Genomic DNA, 14,288 nt, shown 5'->3' on the forward strand with positions numbered 1-14,288 from the left:
CCTGCTGGCTTGCAACCAGCTTCCGTTTACAGCACCGCAAGACAAGACAAAGGCCCTTCTCCTTTCATGGGCAGCCTTTGCCTGTGGGGCAGCCTGTAGGTTTCTCCATCTTTCCAAGACCTTGCCTTGGCACTTAGCCATGTCGGAGTGGGGATGACTCCTGTGAGGGATGTTTGCTCCTTGAGTTGCCTTCAGAAGAGGAAGCGCCAGGGATAATGGGGCCCCACATCACAGAACTCTCTGGAGCGTTTCCATCTACTTGCAAACCCACCCATTACACTGTCACTCCCAGCATAAAAGCAGCAACTCCTGGCAGCGCAACAGATTGCACTGATTCTAAACAGAAAATGCTGTTTTCTTACTATTTTATCAAGCTGTTTCACATACCAGGCAATTCCTGCATTTAAAGTGTACAGTTCAATGATGATAGAACAGTGTATTCACAGAGTTGTGTACCTATCACCTTGGTCTAATTTTATATTGTCAACGTCCCAGAAAGAAACCCCTTAACCAATAGTAGTCACTCCCCATTCCTGCATACATACATGTTGTAGCATGTAGCATGACTATATTCCTTTCATTGCCAAATGATACTCCATTGTATTCTGTTCATCCACACATCCACTGTGACACATCTAGGTTATTTCCACTTTTTGTCTATTATGCTGCTATAAACATTGGTATGATTTTTTTTGGCATTACTGGGGTTTGAACTCAGGGCCTTGCATTTGCTAGGCAAGAGCTCTGCTGCTTAAGCCACATTCCCAGCCCTAAAAATATTTGTTTTCAATGTTTTTTTTTTTTTTTGTTTTCATTTTTCTTGGGTACATACCTAAAGGTGGAATTGCTGAGTTATATGATGATTCTATGCTTAATTTTACTAGAAAGCACCAAACTGTTCTCCAAAGTGGCTACACCATTTTACATTCTCACCAGTGGTTATTCTTACTGAATCTGTTGAAGGCCTGAACTAAGGAGGATGGAGGATGAGAAAGATGAGCTGAGGAAGCAAAGTCTCTGAGAAGCATGTGAGTGGAGAAGAGAAAACAGATGTCCCAGGTTTATAGAGTTGCTCAGGAAAAAAGGATTCTAGGTGCTTTTCCTGATTTGGGGTTGTAACCAAGTATGCCACCACCACCTTGACTCTTATGTATTAGATAGGAGCACATAAAATTTACAGGGGGACATGTCCCAAGAAAGAAAATGGTGGACAGAATGAATACACAGAATATGGTCCATCTGTACAACTGAATATTAGTCAAGTATAAAAATGAATAAAACACTGACACATGCTATAGCACTGGTGAACATGAAAACATTAGGCTAGCTGGGGCACAGCTGAAGTGGAAGAGTGCCTGCCTAGCCAACACAAGTGCCTGAGTTCAAACTGTAGGACCATCAAAAAGGTAAAAAAAAAAAAAAGGATCTTTTCCTGTAATCCGGGCTACTTTGGGAAGGTGAAGAAAGAGTATTGCAGTTTGAGGTCAGCCTGGGCAAAAAGTTAGTGAGACTCTATCTCAGAGAACAAGCTTGGCAAGGTGGCTCATAGTCGTAATCACCTGCAGAAGGCAGAGATAGGAGGATCACAATCCAAGGCCAGCCCTGGGGGAAAAAAGTTTGAGACCCTATCTGAGAAATAACAAGCAGGAAGGGGTAGGGGCATGGCTCAATTGGTAGATTGCTTACCTAGCAAGCTTGAGCCCTAAGTTCAAACCCCAGTACTGCGAAAAAGGAAAAAAAAAAACATTAGGTTCAGTGAAAGAAAACAGATATCAAAGCTACATATTGTATGGTTTCATTTATGTGAAATGTCCAAATAGGCAAATCCACAGAAACAAAAAGTAGGTTAGTGGCTGCTACAGATTATGAGGTGGGGGTGATGCTAGTGAGTATAGGGTTTTTTTTTTTAATTTCTTTAATTTAGCATTTCTCATAATGCAGGTGATGTACTAAAGGCATTTAGTTTTGGCCTTACCTCCCCAACTAAACTGTAAGCTTTTGAAGGTGACTATTGTTTATACTTTTTATCCCAAGAAAATCCTAAAACACAATAGTCTCTAAAGAAAATGTATTTAATTGAATTTAAATGTAGCAGTAAATTATTACTTTTCACTCTTATTTTTGCAATATTCACATTTCGTATCCTGTATAGGGTTTCTTTCTGGTGTGATGGCTGCACCTGATAAATACTTAAAAACAGAGAATTTTATTATGGAGGTTATAAATTAGGGCTTTATTAGATCTGACTATGAGGTATGAGGACATGGGCATGTCTGTGTATGTGGTGGTAGGGGCTATGTGGCAGACACACCTGTACTGAAGACCTAGTCTTGTCCTGAGAGGACAGGAGCAGTGTCTTACGTTCAACAGAGGGGCATGTCTGAATTGATGGATGTTAGGAATCTGTCACAGGCTTAGGAAATGCTCAGGTACTGACTGCAGAGGGGTAGAGGGCACAGGGAGCCAGAGTTTTCAGAAGAAAGACCATGGGAAAGAGTTTTTGTTGTTGTTTGTTGTTTTATGTAGTACTGGGCTTTGAACTCAGGAACACACCTACAGCCCCCCACCCCTGCCTTTCCTTTAAAACACTGATTGTTTTGGATACAGGGTCTTGCTTTTTGCCCAGGCTAGCTTGGACCAGAGATTCTCCTATTTTAAGCCTTCTTCCATGGCTGGGATGATAGGCATACACCACAACACCTAGCTTTTTTTCAGATGAGGTCCCCTGAACTTTTTTTCCTGGGCTGGCATGGAACCACAAACCTCCTGATCTCAGCCTCGCTCATAGCTTGAGATGACAGTTGTGAGCCACTGATGACTGGCTGGGGAAGAGTTTTAAAGCAAAATATTTTAAAGTAAAATATTACTTTTTGAAAACTTAAAGAAGGTATTGTTGGAGACAATTCAGCATAGCCAGGTTGCATGGGCTTTGGCTTTGGACAGACCTGGATCCAGACCCACCTCTAGTTTCTCTTTCAGAGCCTGTTTCTTCAATGGCAAGAAGGAAACACTACTGCCTGCTCTGTGAGCTTTGAGAGAATGTGATCTTATGTCTCTAGCACACTGAGTTTCCTACTGCCCCAAGGCAACAGTGCCATGGGACAAAAGTGCAAACCACTGAGCAACGTAAAATGTCAGCAAGTGAACAAGTCTGCCTCTGAGTACCCCCACTCCTCTCTCCAGCATTTCCAGAATCAAGTCTACTACTGCAAGAAAGACTGTCCACACTCTACCTGTTGCTCAGATCCCTCTACCACACCCGCTACACTAGTACTGAGCTCTCATGAGAAGGTGAAACATTCCACTTTGGGGCTCTGCTAGTTGATTTCAGTTCAAACAGGCCTCTGCCCACTGTTCCCATGAGTACCTTGGACAAGGAATGGGCAAGATGAGGGGACAGGAAGATAGGGAATCCTGCTACGGTCTCTAGAACGTCCCACACAAAATGAAGTCTTTGTAATACAAATTGCTCTAAATGTAGGGAAGAAAGCTGCCAGGTGGTATGTTTGAGGACAAAGTTTGGGTGAAGTAGTTTGGGGACCCAGAAACCTCTGGAGAACATGCCTCTGAATGCCCAATTTTGAGACATAAATCACATTGAACAGGAAAATGCCCTAGGAAAGAGGGGCTGCTCTAGAAGAGGACAATAAGCATCCCTCTGGCTGGGCACTGGTGGCTCACTCCTATAACCCTAGCTACTTGGAAGGCTGAGATGAGGAGGATTGTGGTTGGAGGCAAATCCAGGCAAGTAGTTCCCAAGACCCAATCTCCAAAATAACCAGAGCAAAATGGACTGGAGGCGTGGCTCAAGTGGTAGAGCTCCTGCTTTGCAAGTGAGAAGCCCTGAGTTCAAACTTCAGTCTCACTAGGAAAAAAAAAAAAGAGTCCCCCTGATATTGGGGGAATTAGAGATTAGGCTGCCAGAGATCAGCCACAAGTCAGACATATGCTTCAGGGAAGAACAAACATAACCCATGGAAAGTTCTTCATGGAAAAAATTTTCACCACCATGCCTGGCAAAGGTTTATCTTTTTTAATAGAGATATAATTCACATTCCATAAAATTCTTCCTTATAAAGTATGGAATTCAGTAGTTTTTTAGTACACTAATCAATTTGTTCAACTAGACAAAAATCACTTCCTCACCAGGTGTGAGTTAGCTGATCACACTGCTGCAACAGACTGACCACAAAACACCGTAGGACAGTGGGATTGGGCTTCCAAGTTCCATCTTTAGTGAGGCAAGTAGCCACTTACTCAGGCATGGTACGGCTACCTGTTTCCTTAGTAAACTGCTCTTTCATTTTCTTTTTTGCTCTCCTCCGAGCTGTCTATACCTTGAAAGCTTGGTTCTACCTTGACCAAAATAAAAGTGAACCTCAGAGCTCAATGGTGTGGAGAGGCCTTGGGGACAGGACCCAAGTGAAGAGGAAGCAATGAGTGACACGTGGTAGGTTTGCCCCTGCTTACTTTTCCTAAGGAAATAAGCTAATCACCTATCTAGTGTTCACTCTCTGACTCCTGTCACCCAGTACCCTCATTCCCGGAGCTTTCTCTGGGACTCCTCCATCAGGGTTGCTACCTCTTGTCACTCTCAGGACGCCAGTCCTGAACCTAGTCTGGAACTCTAAGGGTGGTCAGGATTGTTCCAGCTCCTGCAGGCCCAGGATCTGCTTAGTTACTGAGCAGTTTCAGAGGTAGCTAAGAGCCTCCCTGGGCCAGCTACCTCCTTTGAGCTGAGGAATCTAATGTACTGACAGACATTTCGGGACCGGGGCCATGTTTTACTTATTTATTAGTGGAAGTACTGGGGTTTGAACTCAGGGCCTCATGCTTGCTAGGCAGGGGCTCTGCCACTTGAGCCAATCCACCAGTCCTTTTTTGTGTTGGATATTTTCAAGACAGGGTCTCACAAACTATTTGCTAGGGGCTGGCTTCAAAGAGCAATCCCCTGATCTCTGCTTCCCCAGGCAGCCAGGATTACAGGCAGGAACCACCAGCACCTGACAACGGTCATGGCTTTGCAGGTTATGTTCCACCCTCTGTGGTGGCATCTTTTATCAGGAGCCTCCCAGTTCTGGGGTGGGGACACAGAGGTCCGGAGAACTGAAATTTGTAGCCATCTTAGGGTTTAGAGGACAGTCTCAGACCAGCAGGGATTGACCCTGGGAATGTCATACTCTGTCTTTGTTGTGGGGCTTGTCATCTGGGTTTGCCAATTTGTGTTTTCCCTGGAAACTGAGGCACTACAGGTGAGCAGGAAAAGCAAAGTATATGTGGGATCAGCTGGAACTTTAGGTCAGGCCTTTGTATAGTTCTCCACTATGCTTTGTCCCACTGCCCTGAACCCTTTCCACAAGTCTCCAGCCAATTAGCTTCAAGTCATTATTTAGCTTTCAGCTCTCCTCAGAAATGGGCTTCCTGGCTAGGTGAATTCACCTGTTTTTGTTTTTGTACTGAGGCTTGAACTCAGGGCCTACACCTTGAGCCACTTAACCAGCCCTATTTTTGTTATTTTTTTTTTTCAAGATAGGGTCTCCTGGACTATTTGCCCCGGCTGGCTTCAAACCACGATCCCCCTGATCGCTGCCTCCGGAGTAGCTAGGATTCCAGGCTGAGCCACCAGCGCCCGGTTTTGATTGGTTGGTTTGTTGGTTTTTACGTTTTGAGATAAGGTCTGGTCTCACTAGGTTGCCCAGGCTAGCCTCCTCCTAGCGATCCTCATCCTCCTGCCGGGATTACAAGAGTACACCACCAAACCCGGCTTGCATCAGTTCTCTGTATCACTGTCACACTAGTCACTGCCGAGGCAAGAGATCGCCCCTCACTCCACCGACTACCAAGTCATAGAAATTTGTCACCGCTGGCTGCGCGTTCTCATTTACCCCACCAGTCTCTGTCCGCTACTCAGTCTGAGTCACCCCCTCGACCTCTCTCCCGCGAGCCCTACCACAGGTCGTCCCCACTGTCTCTGGTCGCAGCTCACACGGGACGGGGTTCGCAGAGCAAGGAGCTGAGCGCTAGGGCAGCCGCCGAGCTTGCCTCCTCCGGGGTCTCGGACTCACTAGCTTGGGTCCCCAGGGCCTCATGCGACCCGAACCCCTGGGTCACCAGGTGCCGATGTTCCTGGTGACCCCGGAGGGGATGCGACGAGGGCAGGCAACAACCTAGGATAACCTAGGTGGGCTCTTTACCCACCTAGACTCAAAACTACAGGTAGAGGATGGGGGCGGGGCCTCCGCAGGAAGTATTCTGATGACCCTGCTCGCGATTGGGCCGCCTGGCAGGAAGCCTCACCTCCTATTGCTCCTGCACCTGTCAGTCAGGAGGGAGGCCGCCGCGGAGCCTGCTGGGATGTGTGGCTCCCGCTCCGCGGAGGCGACACGGCTGCGCACTTGGAAAAGGGGAAACGAGGGTATGGCTGTCCTCGAGCCTCGTTCATTAAGTTCTTTAACGCCTAAGACAAATATTTACGAATACCGGCTAGCGTCAGGCACCATTCGGTGCTGGAGATACAATGGTGAGCCCTGACAACGTGCATGCAGTCTTAGCCCAGTCAAGCGGGGGAAACTACTTCAATCAAGACGACACACACAAAAAAAGTAAAAATGAAATCGTATTCCTAAGAGGAAAAAAATAAACAGGAAGAACCTACTCTACGTAGGAAAAGTCAGGACCCTCACTTGATGGTGGCGAGATCTCCCTTGATGCATTCTCTGGGCGTTCGAGGCTGACACCCGATTTCCTGCCAGCCGCACAGCTCCTGGGGAGCAAGGCGGCTCCGCACACCTCCAGTGCGCATGTCACCCTGGGCTACTTCCCACGTGACTACAATCCAGCCCTATTTTCTAATGAGTAACATGTAATGGCAAGTGGTGAGATAACCCAGGAAAAATGCGTAGCACATTAGTGCCTCTTTTAAAAACTATCTTTTGTTGCAGTGCTGGGGCTCGAACCTATGGTCTCACACATGCTAAGCAATGTCAGTCATTTTTATTACTAAATACCTGATTCTCTACTCTGATTTATCAGTTATTTGTAGCCCCAGCACCCATTCTCTCTTTTTTTAAACAGTAACCTCAAGTATCCCTTGCAAAGTCACCTCTTTTCTTCACATTTAATCCATGTGATTTTGGTAGCCATGACCCCAATCCCAGATCCCAGAGAGCACGTGCATGAGAAATTTAATTCAATCAGTTTACTCCACAGTGGCTGGTTCAGGGATGGACTATATAAACCAAGTCAATTTTTTTTAAAAGCCCTGTATTTATATATATGCACGTGTCTTTTTTAAAAATTTTTTTATTCATATGTGCTTACAATGTTTGGGTCATTTCTCCTCCCCCCCCCCGCCCCCTCCCTCTCCCCCCCACCCCCTCAATACCCAGCAGAAACTATTTTGCCCTTATCTCTAATTTTGTTGTAGAGAGAGTATAAGCAATAATAGGAAGGAACAAGGGTTTTTGCTGGTTGAGATAAGGATAGCTATACAGGGCATTGACTCACATTGATTTCCTGTGCGTGGGTGTTACCTTCTAGGTTAATTCTTTTTGATCTCACCTTTTCTCTAGTTCCTGGTCCTCTTCTCCTATTGGCCTCAGTTGCTTTTAAGGTATCTGCTTTAGTTTCTCTGCATTAAAGGCAACAAATGCTAGCTAGTTTTTTAGGTGTCTTACCTATCCTCACCCCTCCCTTGTGTGCTCTCGCTTTATCATGTGCTCAAAGTCCAATCCTCTTCTTGTGTTTGCCCTTGATCTAATGTCCGCATATGAGGGAGAACATAAGATTTTTGGTCTTTTGGGCCAGGTTAACCTCACTCAGAATGATGTTCTCCAATTCCATCCATTTACCAGCGAATAATAACATTTTGTTCTTCTTCATGGCTGCATAGAATTCCACTGTGTATAGATACCACATTTTCTTAATCCATTCGTCAGTAGTGGGGCATCTTGGCTGTTTCCATAACTTGGCTATTGTGAATAGTGCCGCAATAAACATGGGTGTGCAGGTGCCTCTGGAGTAACATGAGTCACAGTCTTTTGGGTGTATCCCCAAGATGCACGTGTCTTTTTAATTGTATATTTAAAGTGTACAACATGATGTTGGGAGATATCTACATATAAATGAAATAACTACTCAAGCAAATAATATCAGTCTTCTTACATAGTTACTTTAAATATTTCGGTGGTAAGAGAGCATGAAATTGACTCTCAGCAAATCTCTCAAATGATATTATTAGCCTTAGTCCTCATGCTGCATATTAGACTTATTCTACAATAAGTGCAACTTTGTACCCTTTCACCTATGTCTTCCCATCCCGACCTGCCCCTCACCACCACCATTCTATTCTGTTTCTACATATTCAATTTTTTATTAGGTTGCACACACAAGTCAGTGTCTTGCTTATCTAATTTAGTATAATGTCCAACAGGTTCAACCAGGTTGTCACAAGGGTCTGCTTCTTTTTATAAAGCTAATTATTATTTCACTATAAGTATATAAAACATAATTTCTTTATCCATTCATCCCTCACAGATACTTAGTTTCCATATCTTAGCTATTGTGAATAATCTTGCAATGAACATAGGAACACAAATATCTCTAAGAGGTGTCAATTTCATTCTCTTGATGGCATAGACCCAGAAGAGGGACTGCTAGATCTAGTTGTAATTTTTTTTTCAGTACTGGGGCTTGAACTCAGGGACTACACCTTGAGTCATTCCACCAGCCCCTTTTTTGTTATGGGTTTTTTGAGATAGGGTCTCGCAAACTATTTGCCCAGGCTGGCTTCACACCGCAGTCCTCCTGATCTCTGCCTCCTGAGTAGCTGGAATTACAGGCTGAGCCACTGGTGCTCGGTTTCTCCTTGTAATTTTTAAAGCAACAGCCACACTGTTTTCTATAATGAGTGCAGCAATCTACATTCCCATTAAAAGTGTGCTGGAGGTCCCTTTTCTCCACACCAGCACCAACATTATCTTTTTCCTTTTAAAAAAATAGCCATCCTAATAAATATGAGGTTATATCTCATTGTGGTTTTGATATCCATTTCCTGGATAATTAATGATACTGAGTACTATTCCATATACATATCAGTCATTCTTATGTTTTCTTTGGAAAAATATCTACTCTTATCCTTTGTTTTTCAATTGAGTTTTTTTTTTTTGCTATTGAGTTTTGAGTTTCTTATAGTTTTAGGTATTAACTCTTTATCAGAAATATGATTTGCAGATATTTTCTCCCACTCCAGTCTGACTTTTCCTTTTGTTGTTCCCCCTTGCTATGAAGCATTTTTTAGCATGATGTGCTTTGTTGTTGTTTCCTGAGCTTTTTGTATGAGCTACAGAACAAAAAACACTGACAAGGTCAGTGTTAAGGAGATTTTCCCATTTTTCTCTAATGAGGAGGAGGGGGAAGTGTGTAAGATGAGTAAGTCTAGAGACCTAAAGTATAAAACGGTAGCTACAATTCCCTTAGATGCTCTGATGTTGGGTGCATATATATTTTTTTTACAATTATTTATACTCTTGTTGAATTAGAATTATATAATGGCCTTTTTTGTTTCTAGAGACAGTGTTTTACTTAAAGTCTCCTCTGACACAAGTACACACACTCCTGCTTGCTTTAGTTAAGCATGGACTAAGTTTTCCAAACCCTCAGTTTCAGTTTATGTGTGTTCTTCAATCTAGAGTATTCTGTAGATAGCATATAGTCGGATCTCTTTTTTTGGTGGTGCTGGGGTTTGTTTTGTTTTGGGTACTAAGGATTGAACTCAGGGCATGCCAGGCAAGCACTGTGCCACCGAGTTACATCCTCAGTCCCGGTACTGAGTTTTGAACTCAGGACTTTGAGCTTGCTAGGCAGGCACTCTACCACTTGAGTCACTCCACCAACCCTCTTTGGTGTTGGGTATGTTTGACATAGGATGTTGCAAACTATTTGCCTGGCCTGGCTTTGAACCACGATCCTCCTGATCTTTGCCTCCTGAGTAGCTAGGACTACAGGTGCAAGCCACATATGCCAAGCCTGGATCTTCTTTTTTAAGCACACAGCAACTTGCATCTTTTTATTATGAGTTGGTCTATTTTAACTAATTACTAATAAAGATTTACTTTTGCTGTTTTAACTATTTTCTGTTTGTCTTACAGTTCTTTGCGCCCTCTTTATTTTTTTTCTCTTTCTGTCTTCATTATGTTGGAGTGGTTTTTTCATTATTATTAATCAGCTTGATTTGCTTCTCTTCTCCTTTGTATAACTTCTATAGAAAGTATTTTCTTTGTCGTTACCAAAGCACTCACATAAAACATCCTATAGTTATAAGCATCTATTTAAAGCTGATAACAATTTAACAATTTTCATTAATGCAAGAACTCTGCCAGGTGCTGGCAGCTCATACCTGTAATTGTAGCTACTCAAGAGGCAGAGATCACAAGGATCGCAGTTCAAAGCCAGTGCTCGGCAAATAGTTCTGGAGGCCCTATCTCAAAAATACCAAACACGAGAAAAAGGCTGTTAGAGCAGGTCAAGTGGTAGAGCACCTGCTTAGGAGGCATGAGCCTGAGCTCAAACCAGCACCACCAAAAAATAAATATAAAAATAAAAGAGCTCTTTATCCACTCATAGTGTGAATCCACAGTTTATCTATTCATACTGTGTGCCAGTTATCATATAGTTGTTTTCATACTTTTAACTTTTCTAATAGAAGTAAATCAACTTACCACCCGCATTATTCCAGTCTTGTCTATTTACCTTTGCCAAGGAATTCTACACTTTGTGCCCTCATATTGCTTAGTATTCTTTCATTTCAACTCGAATTCCCTTTAGCATTGATTTTAGGGCAGGTGTAGTGGTGGTGAATTTCCTTTTTCTCTGTGGCCTCAGGGGACTCATAAAGGCTGAACCTTGTCACTACCACAGCAAGATGATTTAGAAGCCAAAATCCCCAGGTAGGAACTGAAAAGTTGGGGAACCCTATAAATTCCATGAGCCTAAACCCGTTGTTCCTCATGAAGCTGAATTAATTTAGAGACTCATTCCCAATTATATGATGCTGTGCCCAGGCTGGGACGGTGGTACATGTGTGCTCAGCTCTTCCTACCAGTTCTGATATGGGTTATTTTGTCAGTTGCCCAGTGAGAAGGAATTTCTCAAGTTTCTGCATTTTTCTCAGAGAGAATTGACCCATGTGTAAATGTTTTATTGATGTATCCATGGAAGGAAAGACAGTCAAGAGCTTCCTAATGTGCATCTTGTTGAAAGTCCAATCAGTCAAATAAAATTTGACTTCTAACAGGAATGTCAATGGCACATCCTGCTGCCCAACTGATTTTTTCCCATGGTATTCAGGAATCAGCAGTTCCCCTCTTGGAATTTCCTGCGCAGCCACTCTGCCCACACTGCCCACCCTAGGTGCTAGCTGTGCTCCCCTGGGGGGATCTGCCAGGATGGACACTGTTCAAGCAATGATTTTATTGGTCCTGTTTTCGTGAACACAGTAATGTGAGCTATTTTAATCACTAATACTTCTGAGTCTAAGGCAGTCAGTTGTAGACCCAAATTACTCAGATGTCCTTCTCTGTTGTATTTTCTCAAAACAATTCTGTTTGGAACACAAATGTCACTTTTGCCTCATTTCTTCTTTTTTTTTTTTTTGTAGTACTGGGGCTTGGGGCTTGAACTCAGGGCCTTCGCCTTGAGCCTCTCCACTAGCCCAATTTTTTATAATAAGGTTTTTTGAGATAGGGTCTCAAGAACTATTTGCCCAGTGACTTCAAACCCCAATCCTCCTGATCTCTGCCTCTTGAGTAGCTACGATTACAGGCGTGAGCCACCAGCAACCAGCTCATTTCCTTCTTAAATGGCTATCACAATTGTGTATCTCTGCTAAATTACTCTCTTCAAGCCTCAGGGCATCATCACATCTTCACCTGGCAACATTCTTAGTGGAGATTTTTTTTCATAAACTCTTTACTGCTTCTCTAGTTTGTCCAGCTTACTTATAACTGACAACACCAGTACCCATTCTCCCTTTCTCCTCTGACAGTCTCTTAGCTGCAACAGACAGTATAAAAGTGACAGAGTAACAGAGGTTTCATTCATTCACTGCATAATCATGAGTACCTACCATGTGCCTGGTCCCCTAGAGACAATTAAATCATAGATTACACAATTTCTATTTCAATTTAAAGCATGGTAAATTCCTTAAGGAGTACTGACACAAAGAGGGAAGGGAAGGGTTAGAATGTTTTGGCAAAAGGAAAAGTCTGGGGCTGGGGGAGGTAACTCAGTGGTAGACTACTTGTCAAGCACATGTGAGGTCCTATATTCTATCGCCGGCACCTCCAGAAAAAAAGGGTGGGAAAGCATGTCCATAATATTTTTGAGACAGATTCATGCTATGTAGCCCAGGCTTGCCTTGAACTCACTGTCCTCCTGCCTCAGCCTCTGGAGTGCTGAGGTTATAGGCAAGCACCACCATACCTGGTTTGTGCCCAATTCTTAAGGAAGTAAAGAGGCAGGCTGGAGGCATGGCTCAAGTGGTAGAGCACCTGCCTAGGAAGCCTAAGGCCCTGAGTTCATGCCCTAGTCCTGACAAAAAAGGAAGTAAAGAGGCTGGTACATTTAATGAACTGAAAGAAAGTCAGTGAGACTAAAGAGGGGAGGGGAAGACAGAAGAAAGAAGGCAGCTGTAGTTGAAGCTGTCAGGAAAGTAGTAAGAAGGTCACACTGAAAACTTTAGGCATTATCCTAAGGACAACAGGAAGTTAGTGGAACATGTTAAGTTGGATGGTGACATGATCTGAACAGAGTGGTATGAGAGAGGTTAGCAGGCTATTTATTTCAATCATCTGGGAGGACAGCACTGGAAAACAATGAGGATGGTGGAGACAGTGGTCAGGTTTGGAAAATATTTTCTTTTTCTGGGGAGGTAGTACTGGGGTTTAAACTCAGGGCCTTATGCTTCCTAAGCAGGCACTCTACCACTTGAGCCACTCTACCAGCCCTTTCTTTTTGTGTATTGGGTATTTTTTAGATAAGGTCTGGCTTTTTGCCAGGGTTGGCCTCAAACTGCAATCCTCCTGATCTCTGTCTCCTAAACAGTTAGGATTACAGGTGTGAGCCACAAGTCCCTGGCTGTATTTTTGGTTTTTGAGGCTGAGAAGTCTAAGATCGTGATGCTGCCAGCTTTGATGTCTGGGTGGTGGTGCCTTCATACTGGATTCTCACATGGTGGAAGGTGATAACTATCCCTGTTCAGTTTCTTTTGCAAGGGCACTAATAAGGGCTCTGCTTTCATTATCTAATCACCTCCCAAAGCCCCCTACCTCCTAATACTATGCCCTCAGGAGTTAGGATTCCCACATATGAATTTTGGGAGACACTAACATTCAAACTGTAACAGGAGGGGAGAAGAAATGGTGTCTGTTGATAGCATGTGTGTGTAGTGGGACACCATATGCTGAAGGCAAACAGATCAAGAGCTAAAAGCAAGAGTCCTGTTTTGGACATGTGTTTGGATTTCTCAGAGATCCAAAGGACAATCTCTGTAGCCACCTGAATTTGGAGTGCAGGGGAGAGGAGAAATGTGGCCTGACATCAAATGAAGTCTGTATGGCTACAAAAGTGGCTGGCTAAGGTCACTTGGGGAGACCATTTATGCAAGGTGAGCCAGGGGTATATGCTTACTAACCAGAAGCACGCTAGAATAAGGCTGCAAGGAGCTGGCTGTGGTGGCCACTGTGCCTGCAGTCCCAGCTACTCAGGAGGCTGATGCGAGAAGATCAGGGTTGGAGGAGTTCAAGTCCAGCTGGGTAACATAGTGAGTCACTAGCTCAAAAAAAAAACAAAAACAAAAACAAAAAAACCCAAACTCTGTGTGTGTGTGTGTGTGTGTGTGTGTGTGTGTATAATAGTATAAATACACAAATGTATAGTAGAAAATGTAATTTTCATTTTGAGATCAGATAGGCCTGGGTTTGATTCCTGGAACTGCTATTTACTAAACTTACAGCCTTACACAGGATACTTTAATAGAAACTAAGTTACAGGGCGCATTTCTAACTTGAGTATAATATACAGGCGCACCTAAAGCCTGAGGCCGGCATCGGCTCTGCAGAGATACTCTACCCAGGGCGAGTGAGAAGAAAAAAGCATCCCTTTGAACAGGCTAGAAACACGCAGGGCAGTCTCGTAGCTTCACGCCGTCAGGGAGGGGTCAGTGCCAGAAGTGGCCCAGGCTCCTCCTCTCGCCCAGTCCTGCAGTCAGCGGAAGGAGATTCGGACGCATC

This window comes from Castor canadensis, chromosome 17, assembly GCF_047511655.1.
Source record: "Castor canadensis chromosome 17, mCasCan1.hap1v2, whole genome shotgun sequence".
Classification (NCBI taxonomy): Eukaryota; Metazoa; Chordata; class Mammalia; order Rodentia; family Castoridae; genus Castor; species Castor canadensis.